Genomic DNA, 21,433 nt, shown 5'->3' on the forward strand with positions numbered 1-21,433 from the left:
AAAGATTTTTAAAAATGATTCCCTGGGAACAGAGAGGCACAAACAAATGCTTATAATTTCGAGGCCTGGGCTGAAGCATTTCTCAAATGTCCTTGAAAGTTCCCAAAGACAATCTTTCCTCCAGAAAGTATTTCTCCTGTGAGTAAATAATGTTCTTGCCTAGAATTGAAATGCAGTAATATATTACATTGCAACTGAACTGATAGCGAAACCGGCAGCAGAAGTTCAGGAAAAAATGTCACACTGCGATCTAGAGTTTGAGGCTTTGTATCTAAACTTCCATAACTTCTAAACAGATGCCCTTTGTATTAAGTCAAAATAGTCCAGAAAAGAATTTTGACTACTCTTTACTTAATTATTGGATCATGCATGCTCTGCCTTAAATTTTCTCTGGTTGAGCTGCATAATTGATAAGCTAAGTTTTCTTTTCACAATAAAAAAGCTCCTTTTAAAGGAGTCCTATAGTAATGACATTTAAAATATTTACTTGCTTTTGAAGAAAGCTTCATACTTTCTAAAGTGCTTTATAGATGTATTTCTATGAGGCAGACGGAGCAAGTCCTGTCAGCAGTGTTTTACAGAAGAGAAGATGGAGGCTGTAAAGGACAGCTGCTTGCTCAAGGTCATTCAGTGAGTTAGAGGAGTACTTCATCACAGGAATACTCAAAGTTCAGCAGCGAATCCAATAGAGAAAGCTTAAGCCTTTAGTCCATCTTTAAACAGGTATTTTTGCATAAATGAAAAATGTACCCAAAATGAAGTGCATTGTACCTAGTACCTCCTTCACGTTCCTTAGAGTCTAGTGAGGGATTTGGGCTGGACATATTCTATCCTGATGAAGATAATTTAGATTGCTCTGAGGCTGATCACATGGGCTTTAGAATTTGAATTCCAACTCCCTCACTGACATAAAGGAATTTTAACTCTCAGAGCCTGTTTCTTCATCCATTAAATGGCAGTTTTAGTGTTCTCTTGTATGTTTATTAACTCATTTACTTAACAAAGCACCTGCTAGATGTCAAGTACTCTGCTAAGAATGGGAAGCTTCTCTCGGAAGCCAGAAGGCATCAGTCACTGGCTAGCAGAGGTCAAGAAAGATTAGCATTAAAACTTGAATTGGTATTAGGACAAGATAAAAGGCTCACATGGCAGGAAAGAGAGAAAAAGACTATTGCACAGGTTAAAATATAGACCTGGAGACATTCAGAATGACAAAATTTGTGACTTTGGATGTACCACATTTCCAACCTCAGTTTCCAGTTTCCACATCTTGGAAATGGGACTAATGATCAAACATATCTCACACTATTCATTTGGTAGAGATGAAACGAGGATTAAATAAGTTTGGAAAGTGTCATAGAAAGAATTTGATAAATTATTATGTATGAAATTGTGTATAAATAAAATCAGCTGCCATGACATGACCTCTCTTCATACCAAGTGATCACAGCACTTTACTTTTCTAGCTGAATCTGAATATGGATTCGTACTTGTATTCAGCCAGCATATCAGGCAACACTTACCCTTTTGAATGACTGGAAATTCTTGCTCCTCTCCTTTTGTATGATTCAATTTTGGTTTTTAGGTATGTGGGCATAACTATTTCAGATTTTAAATTCAAAAAGATAGAAAAAAATATTTTATTAATTTTTATTTTACCTTTGTGTTCACTGATCAGCTACTTTTTCTTCTGCACTCAGTCAGAAGAGATTGTGAAGAAAACACTAAAAATTTGATTTCAGTTATAAGATAGTGTGAGCCTCCCCCTGCTTGATTTAGATTTATGCTAACCTTCAACTTTAGGAGGAGAATACAAATAAAGACAATTTTTAGATGATTTTAAGTTATTTAGTTCCTGATGCGATATTTAGCCATAATAGGGAATTGGGATTTGACAGAAACATCCATCCTTCCTATTCTTGTACCTTACCTTGTTCAGATAAGACTTGTGCCTATTCTGCCTTGAGTGTGTCAGTTGCTAAAATCATAGGTGAAGCTTAGTTTTTGCTGATTTAATCTACCCAATGGGATTGTGATTTTGTAATTTTTCAGTAAATATTTATTATGCCTTTTTGAAAACCACATGGTCTTACTTGCGAATGTTGCTAGGGATTAGATCATTAACTAACTAATTATGTTTTAGGTCCACAGTAAAATCGAGCAGAGGCATAGAGACTTCCCACATACCTTTCTGCCCCTACACATGCATAGCCTCCCTGTTATCAACAGCCTCCACCACAGTGGTCCCTTTGTTACAATCACTAAACTGACATTCATATAATATGATCACCCAGAATCCACGTTTTACATTAGGGTTTGTTCTTGATATTGCTGTACATTTTTGTGGGCTTAGACAGATTTTTATAATGACATTTATCCAACGTGATAGTATCATGCAGAGTAGTTTCACCTAAGAATCCTCGGTGTTACAGCTGTCATTTCTTCCTCCCCACTAGCCCTTGATAACTGCAAATGTTTTTACTGTCTCCATAGTTTTGCTTTTCCCATAATGTCATCTAGCTGTAATGATACAACATGTAGCTTTTTCAGATTGGGTTCTTTTACTTAATAATATGCATTTAAGTTCTCTCCATGCCTTTTCAAATCATGTAGTTTTTATAGAGGGGACTATAACACAGTGGTTAAGAGTGAGATGAACAAAGCTCTGTTCTATTCTTTGGCTCTGCCAGTTAATCTGTAATATATGACCACTACAAGCTATAAGGCATGATATAAATGCAAGGCATAGTTTTCTTGTTTGTTTTATTTTAAATATATTCATACTCTTCATCATTTAGAGAAGAAATTTGAGATTGCTAAACTAAAATTAGTGGCGTAGCAGTGAAAATACATTTCCGTCAATCCCTGAATCAAGAGAAATAGACATATGACTTTCCTCACAAATTTATAGGATACTATCTCTGCAGGTCAACTCGAACTAGTGTCTTTTCCTATAGCCTCTCATGAGTTGTTGGGTTTAATGGCCAGCATATTTTCATTCACTCTGATATCCGTGATTCCCATCGCTTGGGGCTGGGCCTGCTTCTCGCTTTGGATTCCCTGACCTGGTTGAGTTGTCTTTCATGTGCTGTGATAGGTAAAAGCCCTATTCCTGAGTAATGGTTTCTATATGAGCTTCTTATATTTCATATCTCATTTCATTTTACCTAAGTGGACCCAGACATGGTCTCAGAATCATACATTCCCAAGAATACCATCAGCATTTTTCTAGACAGTATGAAGAAGATGATCTAAAGATAACTTCTTAGCTGACAGAAGCTTTAGAAAAGTCTATAGAGGCAGATAATTTAAAAATTGCAGCATATAACTTCCAGAGACTGGCTGGCATCCTCATAGGAACCAGTGTGAAAATTATTTTCAAAGGCATTCATCACCTTGGCTTAAAGGAGTCTATTCCTCCCGCAGATGTATTAGCCCATGCTGCACCCTTACTTTGACTTATCTGTGTGGTTCAGCTCTAGCCCCCAGGAACAAAGGCTGCCAAGAGGCAACTTGTTTGGCTTGGGAGCCTGCCTGATGTGAAAAGTTTGCAGGCAAAATCAGAAAGAGCAGCTGCAGGAGGAGAAATGGGGATAGATGACAGCTAATAATTCAGAAAGCAATTTGCATGAGAGCCTTCTGCTTAACAGGAGGCAGCATGTGCTGGGCAGTGGTTTACCATCCACTATGAAGCTGGTTTCTACACCCTGAGTCCTCATTCAGTCAGTGCCTGTGTCCTGAGGGAATGCCTGCCAGCAGCTTCTACTTACCTGAGTAGCGTGACCTGCCATCTAGAATTTCAAAGAGCATTTCCTTTATTAACTCGCAAAGATCTGCTTTACTCTGAGGCTCAGGATGCCAGTCCCACACAAAATGATTTAATAACCTACATTTAAGAATAAACCCAAGGTCATCTAGATGATATTCTTTGACTGCCGTGCACTTCGCATACATAGTACATCTTACTTAATAACAGACCTCTGAGATGGTTGTTTAAGGTTCCTGCCAAGGGCTCCCTATACAAGAAATGATAGAAAAGACCAAAGTCTTTTTTCTTGATAGTGAGATAGGTCCTGTTACCTCATTTTGGAATTCTAAATGAGGCCTTCCTCTTTTTCTCTTGCTCCCAAATCACAGATGACATAGGTCATGGGACAAGACAAAGCTAACATGCCTCATTCTCTGAATCATAGGCTGGGATACTGGGACAGACATGTGACGTATTTGTCACTTTCAAATGTAGTACATCTACTTATTGCTCTGTATTTGTTCTGTTTATTGACGAGTAATGTTAACAGTTCCTCTTCCAAGTATAGTATGGAGGGGGAAGGCATCGGATCTCCTATTCCCTCCCAAGCATGTGGAGGCCAGACCGCGCTGAGAGGAGAGGTACTTTTCTGTCTTATGTTTTATTTCCTGTTTTATCGATGTGCACATGGAAGATTGGAAGGGCTGGGTAACTTGTTCATGTCATGGAGCCCATGCTCTTACCCTCTTTATTATACCACTTATCCTTCTTACCTGTCAACTTGCCATTTATACTGATGTCCTGAGAAACAGATCACTGTTCAGGATAGAAATGGTCAACCATAAAGAAACTTGAAATGCATTTCTGTTTCCACTAACTAAGACAGTGACTTGTTTCTTTAAAGTGAGGTCTTCCACCTTTTTAGGGACCTGAGTAACTAATGATGCAGTTCCATTGATTAAGACAAAAATTCTCCAACTATAATATTTCAGAGAGGAATCATCTATTTCTTTAATTCCTATGTCTGCTCTAGAGTTTAGATTCTAAATCAAATAGGTTTCTGTTTTTCATTAAAAAATGAATACCAGATTTCTCTTATACATTTATCAACTTTATTTTTCTTTCTAACTACCAGCAGTGACTACTGTTGGGTTGGTAGATATGGTAAATACAGCCTTCAGGAAATCACAAATTTTAGAAACTATAGCGTGCATGTAGCTCAGCACTGTAAGAAGAGACCAGAAGAGGGCTAATATGCTAGGCATTATTACAAGTCAATACTGAAATAGAGCCTAACATATAATTGATCTGGAAAGAAGCTCAGAATGTGATTGCCAGTTATTTAATATTCTGGTCAAAGACACTGTAGAAGTATGGTATTTTGACTGTCATTGGAATGGTCAGGTTTCAAACAGCAGTGCATTAGTTGTGCTCAAATGGGTTAAGAATGTTGAATAATTAAGTGGAGAGGAAATAGGAGACCTGAATTCTAATCTTGTCTTGGCCACTGACGGGAATCATGTGGACATTAAGTCCATCATCCAATCATTTACTGTCTTGGTTTTCTCACCTATAAAATGACTATAGGTCTTTATTAATCCTTGATGATCTTTAGTTCTATGACTCTGAAGCATCATGATTTAATACAGTGTGAGGATTTATGCTTAAACTCTAGCGAGAAAAATGTTCTTTTATTCCTAAAATGGCCTTGATGTTGCATTAACAGAGCAAATGAAATCTTTTGAGAATTGTTCAAAGAATCACCAGTTTAAAATTCATCTTCACTGTTGGTTTTTATTGTCTGTTTAACTTTTAATAAATCTATAATAGTTTTATTTCTTTTCCTTTGCATATGAACTGGCAACCTGGGTAGTTGGAGAAACACATCCACACTTATTTTAGATACTTTGTTATCAGAGCCAACTCTGTGATCTTTGCTCTGCCTATGAATTATTTATTTAATTTGATGCATTTATTCCCTGGATTCATAGAGTTTCCTTTTGTCATGATGTTTCTTTCCATTTATGGGACTGTAAATACAGCTGACTAAACCTCTCTAATGGCTGAACACATATCAGCTCTTTTGTGTAAAGGATGCTAGCTAATCTTCCTGTTCATAGGCCTGCTACATTTTTATTCACTTGCTTTATTTCTGCTCACCCCTGACAGTAGTATCTGTGGAGTAAATAAAATAATGATGCTTAATGCTTATTTAATTCAAATCAGAAAACTTGATGTTTTCCTAATTTTTTAAATTTTGCTAACTTTGTGGCCATGTACACCTGTTTTTCTCTCTCAGTTCATCTTTTATGTGCGAATAATTATGCCTACCATACAATATGGTGAACATAAAAGAAATTCTACCCACCTGCTACCGTATCTGGGAAAAATAATTAAATTGATTTTCACCAGATTTGGAGGCACGTGTTTGCAATGGTCTGTTTGAAAATACTGACTACATGGAGTACAGTAGGACACTCTGAAGACACCTTAAAGAGGCAGAAAAGTATCTCCCAGAGCATCAGCAACTAAAATAAAACCAGAAGCATTTTGACTTCTTATCAGGAGAGAAATGTTTGATGATATTAATGATTCTTAACTTTTGGCAAAACATTTAAATTCTCCTGGAGAGCTTTTGAAAATTTTAAAGCCCAGGCTGTGATTTACACCAATAAATATGAATTTCTGGGGAGTTGGACTGAGGCATTGCTGTGTTTTAAGGTTTGCAGAATGTGATGTATTACATATATTACATTATATTTGTAATATATCCCTTATTGGTTCTTTTTATCTGGAGAACCCTGACTAACACTCATGGTGATTCTACTACACAGTAAATAATAAGAACTACTGTATGTGTTAAAATACTATGGCTAAACTATTACAAGAGTGGTTGATTTGACAGTGTACTTCTGCTTCTTACATGGGCAATTCAATGAGGACAAATAGCAATGTAAAGTATTTTTTCATTTTAAATGGTGGCAAATCATATAAATAGATCACTGTGGAAGGCTACGGGACACTAAGTAAAGGGACTTAAACTGTATCAGCACCAAAATCACAACTCTTCAGTAGAAGGTATTCTAGGCCCTTGATATGAAAGCCTCTATACTTAGATCATTGAAAGAGATATGGGGAAGACTCCAAAACTATTGGAATTTTCAGAGAAACCTTGTGACCCTTTTTGGGGCCATGATAGCAAGAGTCATCGACTCTTGGGTCTTATTTTGTAATACAGGGTGGGACCCACAGACCTGAATACTTTAACTTTCATTGAAGAGATTCACTTCTGCTGGCATTTTATTCCATGGGATCCCAGGCCCTTACCATAGTCCCTGAATAAGTTATGTGTCAAGTGAATCAGTCAATCAACAAATCAGTCAACAAAACCTCGAACTCAGTACCCTTCCTAGATCAGTTATCTGCTCTATACAATAACTGAGATTATATTATTGTTAGGTCTCAAAGAGAAATATGATCTCACTTTTAGAAGTGGACGTCATCTCTTCTGTCACCTCATCCAATGTAAGAATTTATGCTATAAAACCAGATACTGGTCATCTAGCCTCTGTTTGAACACTCCTAGTGACTTGAATGCTCTATTTGGTGAGTTGTAATCCAGTGTGTAAGTAACTATTATTTCTATAAAATACTTCTTTATGTTTGCCTCCCTGAAGCATCCCACCCATTGGTCTTAGCTCGACTTGATGGAACTAAAGTATTTCAGTTCCAAATACCTCTGTTTGCACTTCAGATCTTTGCAGTCCATTATCATACCATTAAAGCCTTCTTTTCTTCTAGACAAACATCCAGTATTTTTTTCTAATAATCCTGTGAAAGTATGTCTAGGCCCTTTGCCATCTTGTTTACTGATGTTTGTACTTGCTTTGTTTTCCTACAGTTACTCCAAAAAAGCAATGCTCAGAATGAGATCTAGTGCTTCTGACATGGTCCTTACAAAGTGGAATGAGACAACACATAGACAAAGGGAAATTATATTTCTATGAAGTATAATTCTTGTATAATAAAATCTGCATGTGCTTGTTTCAGAACTAAAAACATACAATAGTGTAAATACACAATATTTCATATAATAGACTGGATATATAGAGTAGTATGAAAAGGAACACTAAAATCATTCAAAGAAAAACCCCTTCAGATCCATTCATCTCTTTCTTGTTTCTCTCCCTGTATTGTGTGTATGTTCATTTGTGTGACCATCACACAAACACATACATACATACATACATAGTTTTACCTAAATAAAAATACAATGTTTTAAAGCTGTTTTAAAATTTAATGTAAGTATTGGGCATTATTATGTAATTATACATTTAGTTCTATATCAGAGTTTGCAAATTCTTGGCTGATAGGTTAAATTCAGCCCAAACACATTTTATTTCCCACCCCCAGGTCTGCACAACACCTGAAAAGCCTGGATGGGTTACAGCTCCTGCAAACTGGGTAATCTGGTGAGGCTGGGTGTGCAGCCCTACATGGATGTGGGGGAAGCTGAACGGCAGCAGGTGCTCCCACTGCCCTGAGAGGTGCTCTCCGATGGGCTTCACAGTCAGCATCGCCTCTTCCTGCAGAACAGCCCCTCTGGGGTGAATTTGCGTTCCCTGAACATCATCATTCTCATAGTTGTAGCTGTACTCAGTGTGTGTACCACAATTCACTTCATCAGTCCCATTTTGGTAGACCTTAATGTTGGCTTCATGTTTCTCCTATTATAAATAGTGTTGCAGCAAATAGCTTTGTACAGTGTGTTCATCCAGTTGCTTGATAATCTTATGATGAACTCCCAGACTAGCTATGGAATTGTGCGGCCAACATAGACGTAGAGGTTTTACAACTTGTTTTAGTCTTTAAACATCATCAGAATCACGAAAACAGCTTGTATTTTTCACTCGCACTCTGCTTGACCACTGTATATGTAAAAACAACTTAAAAAATTGAATTGTCCAAAAATACGAAGGAATTAAATTAATATTTTATTGTAGAAAAATTATAAAATACAGAAAAATGTAAAGAAAAGTAAACATACCTACACTTGTAGAACTTTGAGATTACTATTATCTTTTCCATTTTTGCATTTTCTTACTTACATATGCATTTACATTTATATACACATGTATTTACATATATTCATGTTATACACATTATTTAATAATGTTAAAATATACTGGTTATATAAATTTTATTTCTATTATATTTTTACCTAATGTTATAATGAGAATTCCCTATATCCCTCATTTAGATAATTTAAAAGTTGTTTAATATTTCAATATATGCTATCACTTATTTAAATAATGCCCTATTGCTGGAAACTTAAATTATTTCCCAATTTTTCTTTTTTGCAAGTAATGTTCCAGTTAATGCCATGGTACCTAGATTTCTATGAATTCCTTACATTTCTACATGTATAATAACTAGGTCAAATATCCAACTAAATACTCATACAGACAATTTTTTACAATCTAAATTCAGACCTTTCTATTCACAATTATATCAGTTGTGTTTATTTAATTTGTTTTGATCATTTAGTTTTACCCTGTTGATAGGTAGGCAGATAGATATTTATTTTAATTTAATATGTCTCTCTTTGATCTTGTTGCTTCACATCTCTGCCTCTTTTAAATATTTTTGCATAATTTTGGCATTAACTGTATGTTTTGCCCAAAAGTTCAAATTTCCTTAGCTATTCAATACTGCCCCCCTCCTCACATAGTGAAAAACAAAATCCTAATGATTTGTTAATATAAACAATATTAAGCCCCACAATTTTCTGATGAGAGCTTACTATTTGGGGCTGTTTTCACAGGAGTATCATAACATTACCTGCAGTCAGGTTGCACTGATATTTCATATATGCGTCAAGGCAAATGAGGAAACCAAATCTGTGAAAGGATTTAAATATGAGAATAATTATGTAAATGATAAATATTATTTATTATTAGGTATAATTAGAAGTTGTCAAGCAGATCTTTTTCTGCCAGTCAAAGTGCCACATACCATTCATGTAATTAGTAATATTTAGATAGGGGAAAAATGAGTTTTTCTCAACTTTTCTAGCATAGCCCAGATATTGCCAGGCAAATACCTTGATAGAATCAATGGACGCTTAGTTAAAACAGGTGATAATCTCCTCTTGCACTCCAATTTATCACTAAATGGCTTTTCCACAGATTGCAATCATTGAAGGGTTGTAATTGTAGCCTTCTGCTATATTTACCATTAGAAAATTTCCTTTTAAATGGAGCATGCTGTGCTAATAAGTAGTGGGTTTGTGAGCATTTGTTTATCATCCACAATGATTACGTTCCTCCATGTTTGAACTGGCACATAACATGCCAGTTATAGTATTTTAAAGTGATTTTTTGATCTGCCTTTCCTGTTGGAAGCATTGTGTAGGTGCATAGTGAATGTCTACATCACTTGTCCTCTGCTGGAAAATGAGAGAGCTGTACAGGACACCCACGGTCTGCTTGGAAAGCTGAGAAAACCTTGGAAAGAGATGGTGGTATCTGCAGCACTGTCAATCTGTTCTGTTCCCTGTGATATTGCTCTTATCGTGCATGCTGAATTGTCAATAAAAATCCAAGTCAGAGTGCTCTGTGTAGTGTAGGGAGGTGTAGGAGAGGGGGTCATTCCAGTTACATAAAGATGGTGCATCTGGTTGGCAAGAGAACCCATATTCATCTTTAATCATGCACAGAGCTTCTGTCCTCCTTTCTTGCCCCCATTACTAATCTGTTTAGGTCTCCATGTCTCCCTGACCGCCTCCCTCATCTTCCCAGCTGCTCATCTCTGTTCCTGCTTGGCAGTATCTCCTGGAGGCAGCACTGAGAGGGCAGGGCATGATCTCTGCAAGAATCAATCAGTCTTTCATGAGCAGCACCAAACAAAATGAGAATCAGGGAACTAGTGAAAGGGTATATGAGCTAACATTGAAAAATTACACCTTGTACCCTGTTTATAAACATGGTACGGCAGACATCCTGCCGTATCATCACCCAGCAGGTGTGCTTGTTGTTTTTTGTTTTGTTTTGCTTTTTCAGGGAAAAGAGAATGGATTTATGTCAATCTATTTATGCTTGGGACTCACAGCGCATAGTGTCTCTAATTGTGAGATGAACTAAGGGAAGATACGGATGGAGTATTTGGCATCAATACAGTGGGTGGAACAGGAAACGGGCCCTACACCTGGCCCTGTTTACAAAGAGAGACTTGTTAAAATGCACATCTATAAGAAGAAAAATGAAGCAGCATAAGTAGCCATAGGGATGGTGGAAACTGATGATCAGACACATTGCTCAGGTGCTGTCAGAGAGATTTCAGGGCTGATGGCGGGTGTATGAGTACTAGATTTTGGTAGCGTCAGTTGGGATCAACTCTCTCCCCTACAGATAACCCACTCTACCTCTTCTAAATGGCAGGCCCCTAAAAATGTGGTGTCTGGGGTGATCATCTAATTTTCCATAATCCACATGTGGCTGTGGGACGAAATAAACCTAATGTGCAGGCAAACTAAAGATAGTGAAAATGACAAGAGCTCTGGAATGAGACAAACCTGCGTTCCCAACCCTGTCATTTATTTAGTTAGGTAAGTTGAACAAGTTCCCTAAATTCTTTCAACTGCAGTGGCCTTGTCTGTGAGGTAGAAATAGAGTCAGTCCTTACTGGGTTATTGTAAGCATTTTAAATAATAGATGTAAAAGGCCTAGCATGGAACTGACATAAAACACTCGAAGTGGTGACTATGATTATCACTCAGGAAAGCCAACCTGTCCAGTGAAGGCAGTCCTAATGTGAAACCATATGTAATGAAATCTTACTCAGAATAACTTGTAAGTAGGCAAGGATTCAACTGATTGGGTGACTGTATCCTGTGGCAAGGTCTTGATACATTAATTCACATCTAAGGAGATGCTCAACACGTAGTGTATGCAACATATTTCCAATTAATGTCATCATAAGCATGAAACCTTTGTAATTCTTTGGTTTCTGAGTGTTTGATTTTTCAACCTTAATAATGCATTAGAGCACTTCTGAGTTTAGCTCTTACTAAATTATAAATGCTATCATTTTATACCTAAGATGCATGGCTCCCTCAATGCAGGTGGGGGAAAACTGAACAGTTTAGCCTGGCTGACTCTGGCTTGCTGGAGGTTGTGGTATACAGACTAAAAGTGATGGAGTCAGTATCGCTGATACATTTGTCATTTTAAAAAGTATGAGGGTTAGATCAAGATGCTATTTCCAATGGCCTGTACCCTATCAGATGATCTTTCTTGCCTGAGTATTAAGATATTGCTTTCTTTGTGTTTATGAGAATATGTTAGCTCGGCTGTCTCAAGTAACAACTATGAGGTCCTTAAAGACTCATTGCTTCCTGCTTGGTCATATTCCTTACCCTCAGGAGTAGTAGGCTCCGCTGCTCACTCCCATCAGTTACTGGGATGCCCCGTATTTTCCCCCCATCATTACCTTCCTCACCACCAGCACTATCATCACTCCTATCAGTTCAGCAGCTTTAATGAGTTGGGCTTCACACCCATTTACAATCTTCCCTGCTTTCTATATCTTAGCTCAGTTTGCTAGCTCTCATCTCCCTCAAGCTGATATTAAAGCTTTTATTCATTAGGTAAAAATGGTATTAATCACTTAAATCAGGAAGGGCAAACGGGCATCATCTTGAGTGCCCATTTTGAATGATTGGTAGTGGCCACTGGAAGCACTGAGCTAAGAAAAATTTCAAGGCTCTGTCAAACCTTAGTAGGGAGGAATGCCTTGATTGATTAGCAATGTCTGCCTTGGGTGAAATAAGAAAGAATAGAAATAGGATGAGTGACGTGCAGGACTCAAAGGATGGTGATTCTCAGGCTCAATTTCCTTGTTTTTTATAAACTTCTTCAAGACAGAGATAATGTTTCAGCTTTCCATAATGTTACTGCAGTGTTCCTTTCCAAATCATTCATTTATTTCTTCAAGCTTCCATTTTTCTCTCTCAGTCCTCCCTGACTCAGAAGCTTCACACACTCTATTCCTTAATGCTGAGCTTCCCATACTCCAAAGTGGCTTCTGCAGGGAGGTCTTGTTCTGTTTATTCTAAGAAACTCCCCCATATTATTATATGGGTTATACTAATAACCCAGTTAGTACTGACCCTATTTCCACTTCACAGATGAGGCCACTGCAGTTGGAAGAACTTAAGAATTACATGTTGCAGTATCCTTCTCTTTTATGTTGGATAACTTAAATGAATTTGTAATTATTTGTTAGAGTATTTACTTGTGTATTGATTATCTCCATCACTGAACTGTGAATTCCATGAGGTCATGAACCATCTGTCACTGTTTGACAAGCCACCTTATACCCAGTACACACATCTAGGGGAGAGGAGACATTTAATACATATTCGTTGAAACAATGAGTGCACTAAACTTGGGAGATTCAGACTTAATAAAATAGGGATCCTTGCTTCACAGAACTCATATTCCGGTGAAGGAGAAAGTTGATTAAGTAAATGATTATGATGTAATGTGATAAAAGAAATACAGATGTAAGGAAATATCCCCCTGTTTGGATCAGGGGACAGGCATTGGGGAAGCATTCCAGAGGTGATATTAAGATGAAAGAATAAGGAGTAAAAATGGACCTTTTAAGAAAACTCAAACACTGACACTTGTGCTATTTGAATTTGAAATATTCCTCCATCTAAGTTTTTTAATCAAATGAGATTTATTAACATGTATCTATAGTATTCTAAAAGCATTTAAAAATATATATAATGGATATCTCATCTACAGAGGGCACACAATTTGGCTGTTCCTTCACAGCTATTCTTCGTATTAACCCTTTATATTTCTTTTTTCTTGATATAGCTGCTAACTGTTCTGATCTAGTGGCCTTGATGGAAGTTCTTGGCCATTTGCAAAGGAGTCTAGTGGGAGTCATGTTAGCAGGAGGCTTCTGGAATTTTAAGGAGAAAAATAACCCAAGCATCTTGTACAGTTAGGGTACATGTAGTTATGGTGGAATAATTTAAAGAAGTGAAATTGGGTTTGTCTTTTTAGATTTAAATATATGACTTGGGGATAATAAAGGAAAAAATCGTTACTAGTACAGCAAGGGATATTTAATATAAAAGATTATTTTAGGTATACCACTAACTTCCTTGTGGCAATGATAACTTTCCAATGTCAGTGAAGCATTGTTAGGTATTGTATTGATTGTAGCAGGAGGTAACCTGGCTCTTTGCACTTGAAGCTTTTTAGAAATTGGCTGGAGTTTTTTTTGACTTGCTCATTTGTAAGGTGGAGAGGAAGAAAGGGAGGGACGGATTAAGAAAGCCTGGTGCAAAACATTTCCTTAGATCACATTTAAGATAAGATAGAGTTTAATAAAATACAGGAAGGAAGACTGAAAGGCAATAGTCATTAAAAAAACACCCAACTTTTATAATTATATTACAGCACTTGAGAGAGCTGGAGTGCTTTGTGTAGGCCTCTAAAATTTCCCCCAAATGTGTTCATTCACCTTGACGCAGTCATATGCACAGAAGAATTTCCCTATTGTATTTGTGAAGCAAACCATAGCTAGGCTCTAGTTGGATTCAGACACAATTGTGGTTCTGTATGCACCTGTATATCATATACAGGTTAAAGCAGAAGCAGTGTTTAAGTCAAATGGGTGCTGATTACTTTAAGAGAATACTCTTCCAATAAATTTTATTTATTATTTATTTATTTTTATTGAAGTATATAGTCAGTTTACAATATTGTGCCAGTTTCTCGTGTACAGCATGTTTCAGTCATACATGAACATGCATATATTCCTTTTTGTGTTTTTTTTATAGGTTACTACAAGATATTGAAACAGTTTCCTGTGCTATACAGTAAAAACTTGTTCATCTATTTTATATAGTTAGTATCTGCAAATCTCAAACTCCCAACTTATCCCTATGAATTTTAAATCAAAGTGGAAGAATTCATTCAAAGTCAGTGCCATCTTCAGCCCTTATTTTATTTGGAGTACAGGAGGCCATTGATATAAAATGCATCTTACAACTCACTTAAGATCAAACTAAAATAGGAGCAAGCAAGAAAGAACCCACAAGCCTGGGCTTGCATGGCCAATCCACAAGTATTAGTTCTCTTCTGGAAAGAATAAAGATCAATTCTTTGTCTCATAACCTGTTTTGTAATCAAACAGGCCACGTTTTACCAAATGTGTCATTTTAAGAAAATAATGGCAATAAACAATAATGTTAATCATTCCCAAACTCAGGTCCAAAACTATGCCAAAGTGGAACTCAGGGCTTGATACTATTTTCCAGCAAAGATTAAACCAGGAAAGTAATTTTATATATTATTCGGTACAAATGGCAGAAAATATTCACTTATGAACTTTTTTTTTCAATTAAGTAATTATATAGATAAACAGCCAATATAGGTCAGCATGAAAAGTTAAATAAGCACAAGATTGGGGCTAAATAGAGCAAAGTAGGGAGTTTTCAGCACTAAGTCATGCATATGGGGAAGGTATTTTTGCCTATCTTCCAGTAGGCACCATAGTCCATTTTATAAAAACCAGGATGAGATTGGCTAATGATTATGTCCTAGCCTGCCTATAATCTATTGTTCATTCATCTACCAGGAAGCCAGGTCTTAAAGCTAATAGGTTTCTAGGACATGATAACTACTCAGTAAGTATCTGTTGAATGAAAGAATGTAATAAGAAAGTCTGTTGACTGAGAGACACAGAATAATATTTATTCATTCACTTATCATTTAACAAGTATTTTTTTGAATATCACCTCTATATCTGGACTGTGCTGGGCACAGACACAATAGTAAGCTACAACTGTAACTGCCTCCAGCCCTCCTGGTATTTAATTATATTGAGAGAGACCAAAGTTGGAACAGAAAACCAACTAGAGAATATATAATTACTATGTGAGTTCAGTCTATGTTAAATATTATGGTACTTATCTTAAAACTAATATGAAGATGAAGAATTTTGAGTAAGTGTATGTGAGTGTAGTCATCCATTGATATCCATGGGAATTGGTTCCAGGACCCCTGATGACATCAGAATACACCAAAATATATAAGGCTCAAGTCTCTTATATAAAATGGCATAGGATTTGCATATAATTTAGGCAATGCTCCCATATACTCTAAATCATATCTAGATTATTTTAAATACTGAATACAATGTAAATACTATGGAAATTGTTGTAAATACAATGCAAATATTATGTAAATAGTTGCTAGTTGCTGGTGTTTGGCAAATTCAGGCTTTGTTTTTTGGAACTTTCTGTTCTTGTCCATCAGGCTTTATAAGTATACCACCCACATCTTTTACATATGTCCTTACCCATCCCCTTTGAACATACTATATAATCAAATCCATGACCACCCAATCTCTGCACCATCTACTTGAAATATAGGTAAAAGAATAATGTCAATTAATTTCACTCATTGCTTCAATGCTGTTTCTTTTATGTTTCCTTCACTAGTTTAGAACATCATTCCTTAAAACACTAATGTCTGATATTCTTGCCCCAAAATTGAACTGAATTGAAAAGCGTCAATAGACTAACCACCCTTCCTCAAGGTTCTCAATGCATGTGAGCATATCAGAAGTTCTGAGAAGTTCAGTAATTGGTAAATCTCTCCCGCTTTGGTTCATTGATCATTTCCTAAACTCATTTCACCTGTGCCCACACCTTCCCCCCAAAGACACTGACTAAATACCCCAGAACATATATTAAATGCAATCGTTTGGAGAACTAGAACTCAATCCACGCTATTCCTCCAGTGAGAGGAAATGTTTTAGGTAGAATGGAAGAGAAATTGGTGGAGACACTTGAATGATCCTTTTCCTTGATTCCACAAATTGAGGAAGACTGATTGAGTCCCTTAAATATGCAGCATCCACATTACATTTGTACTTACACTTTATGTTGTAGTTAAATATGGAGTAAAAGTTACTGAGTGAATATTAAGTTTATTGGGTAGCTGAGTTGATAATTTTATTTTATTTTGTACAAAGGAAATTATTTATTTACATTTACATTGTAGGAAAATCTCGAAGAAAAATGTGAAATTGACTGGTAATCTCCCAGCCAAAGAGAGCCATTGTTAACATTTTAATACTCTGTACTCTTTGTGTCAGATTTTTGAATCAAAAGTGGCATTTTATTCCTTGAATTTGCATTTCACTAATTATATATGTGATAATTCATTTTAATTTACTTTTATTGCGGTAACATTGGTTTATAATGTTAAAAAGTTTCATGTGTACAATATTCTATTTCAATGCTGTTTATTTATTGCCTCTCAGCTCGAAATTCACTTTTTTTTACTTGCTCTGTGAAAATTGACGTGGGCCTTTTAAATAGTTTTTTTGCCAGTTGGTGTGGTGGTAGGCTTTACTAATAGGTGGCGCTGGAGGAGCCTTGCAGAGGGAAAGTTTCGCTGAATGATGCTGGATGCTTTCTTGGAAGGCTCCTGGTGGCTTCTCCAGCGCCCAGCTCCACAGCACCCGTGACTTTGCCAGTACCCAGCTCTGCAGTGCCTGCAGTTTCTCGAGCATTCTAGGCTTCTCCAGCGTCCAGCCCTCCAGCTCCGAGGGCTTCCTCAGTGCCCTGCTCCCAGGGCGCACGCACCTTCTCCCTTAACTGGCTTCAGCAGTACATAGCTCTTCCCCCAGTATCTCCTATTAAGCAGTTTTGTTGTAGTGTGCCTCAGGTGAGAAATCTTCCCCAAAATAGCTTTTCCTGGAACCCTAGAGGGTGTATTTCAGCAAGTTATAGAGAACATATTTCCAGAAAGTTCTGCCATGGGACACCACAGCAACTACATTACCATCCAGTGAGCCACAGTCATGCTCTCTTCAACCAGGTCTGGACCTCAGTCCTGTAGGCTGGGAGGCTGTTTGCTTTCTCAGCAGGAGGGTTAGTGACTATTCCTTATTTTTGCTAACTGCATATTTTGGAGTTCTCGTTACTTGTCAGTAGCTATTCCTCCATTACTCTAATTTTCTTTCATAATTGATAATTTTTTCATTAAATTTAAATTTTTCATGCTCAAATTAGTATGTTTTGTTTTTCTTCCAGGCTGGACCCAGAGTAATAATTAAGTTCCCTAATCTTAATGTGTGTTTTTTTGTTTTATTTAAAAAGTATCATGAATCCCTCTTTCTCACAACATTCTTTGAGTTTTTGCATCATTATTTTCATGGTTTCATGGTAGTCCATGTAGTAGTAAATACCTCATCATTTTCTTCCATCCTCTATTATTTTCTTTTATGTATAATATATAGGTTTTATTTTTCAAAATTATCAACAATGTGCTAGTGAATGTGTTAGTACACATCATTTGCTCATATCCATAAAGATTTTCTTAAAATTAACTCTCAGTCATTAGGACATTTTAGCCAGACAAATGATGAACACACCATATACAGTGCTTTATATATTTACAGGGGAGTCTTGAACATATTATTTAGTGCTATAGTACGTCAGAAAGTCATAGTTTTTATTTGTCTTCTTCCAAACTTCATAGAAGGAATCTGAAAAATCTTGCAATACCAGAGCTGAAACTAGATTTGAGATTGAGCCCTTAAATACCAGTCATCACCAATCACTTCTAGCTGCTTCTGATTAAGGGTTTTTCTTGTCTTTACAATCGGGGAATCCACCTCATCAAAAGAGTGAGAAATGGGAAAGAAGTAAATGATTCCGAATAGCTTGGTTGTTCTTGGAGAGAGTGCTTTGAGAAAGCAAACTGTTAATCTGAATGTCTTAAGTACATTGAACTTGGCTGATTTCTTGGGCTTACGTAAAAGGACCACTGTAGCTTCAGCTGGAAACCTGAAGCCACTGGCTCAGTTGTTCTATTGGCATGACTACTTCATCGCAGGTATAAACAGTCTCAGATAATGAGCTAAATGTACCCAAACTGCCAAAGGTCTTTCAGGTTAATTTGAACCAACAGGGAATGATCCTGATTGGCAACCATGGAGAAAAGTCTCTCCCACCAGGAAGTGCTTAGGGGCAGTCCCTTCTGGAATCAGACTTGCTTCAGAGACTGCCCCTGAAAGTGGTCATCTCAATTCAGTGGTCGTTTCTCAGTTGTTCACAGATGTTTTGAATGAGCTGCTGGAAAATACCAGTACTGGTTGAGCCATTTGATGGTTTTCAAGAGAGGCTGTGCTAATCTCAGAACAAGGAGATACAACAAGTATTATGTACAATCACAATATAATGATAAAAATAGACACATGGCATTGTTGTCATCAATAACACAACACCATCACTGTCACTTATTTATTTATTATTTATTTATTAATTTATTATTAGATGCCCATTAATTGGGCACCTAACATGTAGCAACATGCATCTTGTCCAGGAATTAGTTTAGTTAATCCTCAGGAAGCTCGTAAGAAGTAAGTACCAATACTATCCTGGTTTTACAGATGAAGACACTGAGGAAGAGAAAAATTCAGAATTTGCCTAATGACCAGTTACTCATCTCTTCAGCCAATGCACAAATTAGACTGACTCCAAAATCAGGTGAGTACAGTGGCCTAACCATCTTGCTTTACTGCTCCCCACATATTTAGGAGCCAAAAGAAATCATTTAATGAACCTTAAAGGGGATCTTCCTCTACCTTCATTCAGTTTCTTTCGGCTTTCACTTTAATGGAGTCTCTGAGAGGCTTGATGTATCATGTAGAATTATCAAGTTATAGTGCTGCATTTTCCCGTTAACTGCCCATTTTCAACCGAATTGCTTGGATTTACTAGATTTTATATAGTGCTGTATGATCTAGCATAGCTACTATTAACCTCTTTCTCTGCCGTCACCACACCTGACAAATAAAATTCACATGTATGACATTCTATCATGTACTTACCCAGAATTAATGTGCAGTGTTGTGTAAGTCAAAGTCTGTAGTTGATGCAGAGTTTCTTCCAGGTCAGCTTTAACTCCACTCCTTTATGTCCCGTTCATCCTAAGGTCTGCAGTTAAGGACCCACAAAACTTGAGAAGTTGGGAGAAATGTGCTGGCTTGACAAATATATCTTGAGCTCCCGTAACGTACAAAGAGCTGGATCACTGCGGTGGGCTTGTAGAGGATTTAAAAATAATAAGACAGCCTAGGAGAGACAGGCTTTGACACCATTGACAAAAATCACTTCAATCACAAGGCAGTGAGAAAAGGAGGGACCTGGGGAGAGGAATGTATCAGCAGGGGCTGCTGAGTGTGGCCCACTTTCAAATTTCTTTTGTTTTTTTTTTCAAGTTTCTTGATTGGAATTCAGCTGTTCAAACGTGGGCCACTTGTGGGAAATTCTGTACCATGAAGGTTTTGCTTATTAATGTTTAACAAGTCTGGCAAAAACATGAATAGGAGACAGAAGGTAGCAAGCAGATCATGAAGTTGTGCCCTGTAAACAGAGGGTGGGCATCCAATCTCCCAGTCCCACAATGTATTGATGTCACATAATGTAATAGAATCACTCTTAGGGAGCTTGCTGTTTGTTTGCTGTAGTAGGAAGCATGGCATGAAACCGAAATAATTCAGTATATAAACTCTCCCACCCTGTGTTTGAATTTATGACTAAAATAAATACGTCTAGGATTCTATACATTTATTTATTTATTTTGCCTGCAACAAGGTATACAGGATCACAAAATCACATGATGCTCAAGGGAACACTTAGTAAACGTTTAATTCAAACCTTCGTTCTGTAGTTGAGGAAACCAGCTCAAATACTAGGTGACTTAATCCACACTGAACCAAAAAAATCTGTTAAAAAATGGTAATTAGAAATATCTAGTTATCCTGCATTCTAATTTTGTGATACATCTACCTCGCCATCAATCAATAAATATGATTCTTCAAATACAGAACACTTTGGCTTGGCTTTATAGGGTAAGATCAAAAAATAAAAAATAGATGAAAGAACAAACATCAAAAATTAAGTAAATCTGGGAATTTTTTTTTAAACCAGAGTTATTTGTATTGTTATTTTGGGCTTAGAGCAGTGGATTGATGCCACATTTAAATGCAAAGTATATCTACTCCATATTTATAAATCTTTAGATTCTACGTTTGTCATGAAAAATGTAGATAAGTTTTACAGTAGTGAGCTGTATGAAATTAATGTCTATTCTCTGTCGAAAGACACCGTGGTAGTCAATTAATGTGTAAAACACCAACAATTGCGACCTTAAGGGCTACATTGCCACATGAAATTACAGATCTCAAGTCCTATCATTATACAGGTATTTATGTTTTGTTTGTGTGGTCTAGGGAATATATAATCTTAAGTTGAATATTTACCTAATCAACAGGCTAAGGGTATCTTCTGGGTTCTGCCACCTTCAGATCCGAAACAAACTGTCTAGTTGTGAATATTAGTAAGTTGTTTATATGGTAGAGTACTACTGCTACTGTTTTTACTTCATGGTGTACTTACAGAATGATACTTGTATGCTCCACTGGGATAAACCGGAGGGGATATAAATGGAGCTTGGTAAAAATTGTATGTCCATTTTACTAAACAATGATTAAAATAAATTAAAACAACTATAATATAGGTAAATGTAAAATAAAGAGCTATAATAAAATATAAAGTATTGGGAAAGATATTAAATACTTAAT

General features: G+C 36.7%; 1 protein-coding gene across 5 annotated transcripts in view; it reads left to right on the forward strand.

The window, feature by feature from the left end:
- The window catches only part of GRM7 (glutamate metabotropic receptor 7), an 893,798-nt gene that overhangs the window by 187,063 nt on the left and 685,302 nt on the right, over positions 1-21,433 (forward strand). For 2 of the 5 annotated variants that reach the window (XR_012060764.1, XR_012060765.1), the window contains exon 1: positions 19,251-19,334. The exons of the other annotated variants lie outside the window; for them this stretch is intronic. The gene's annotated coding sequence lies outside the window, so the exon portion shown is untranslated. Of the gene's footprint in view, positions 1-19,250; positions 19,335-21,433 lie in introns of those variants that run through there. 5 annotated transcript variants of the gene reach the window in all.

This window comes from Vicugna pacos, chromosome 17, assembly GCF_048564905.1.
Source record: "Vicugna pacos chromosome 17, VicPac4, whole genome shotgun sequence".
Lineage (NCBI taxonomy): Eukaryota > Metazoa > Chordata > Mammalia > Artiodactyla > Camelidae > Vicugna > Vicugna pacos.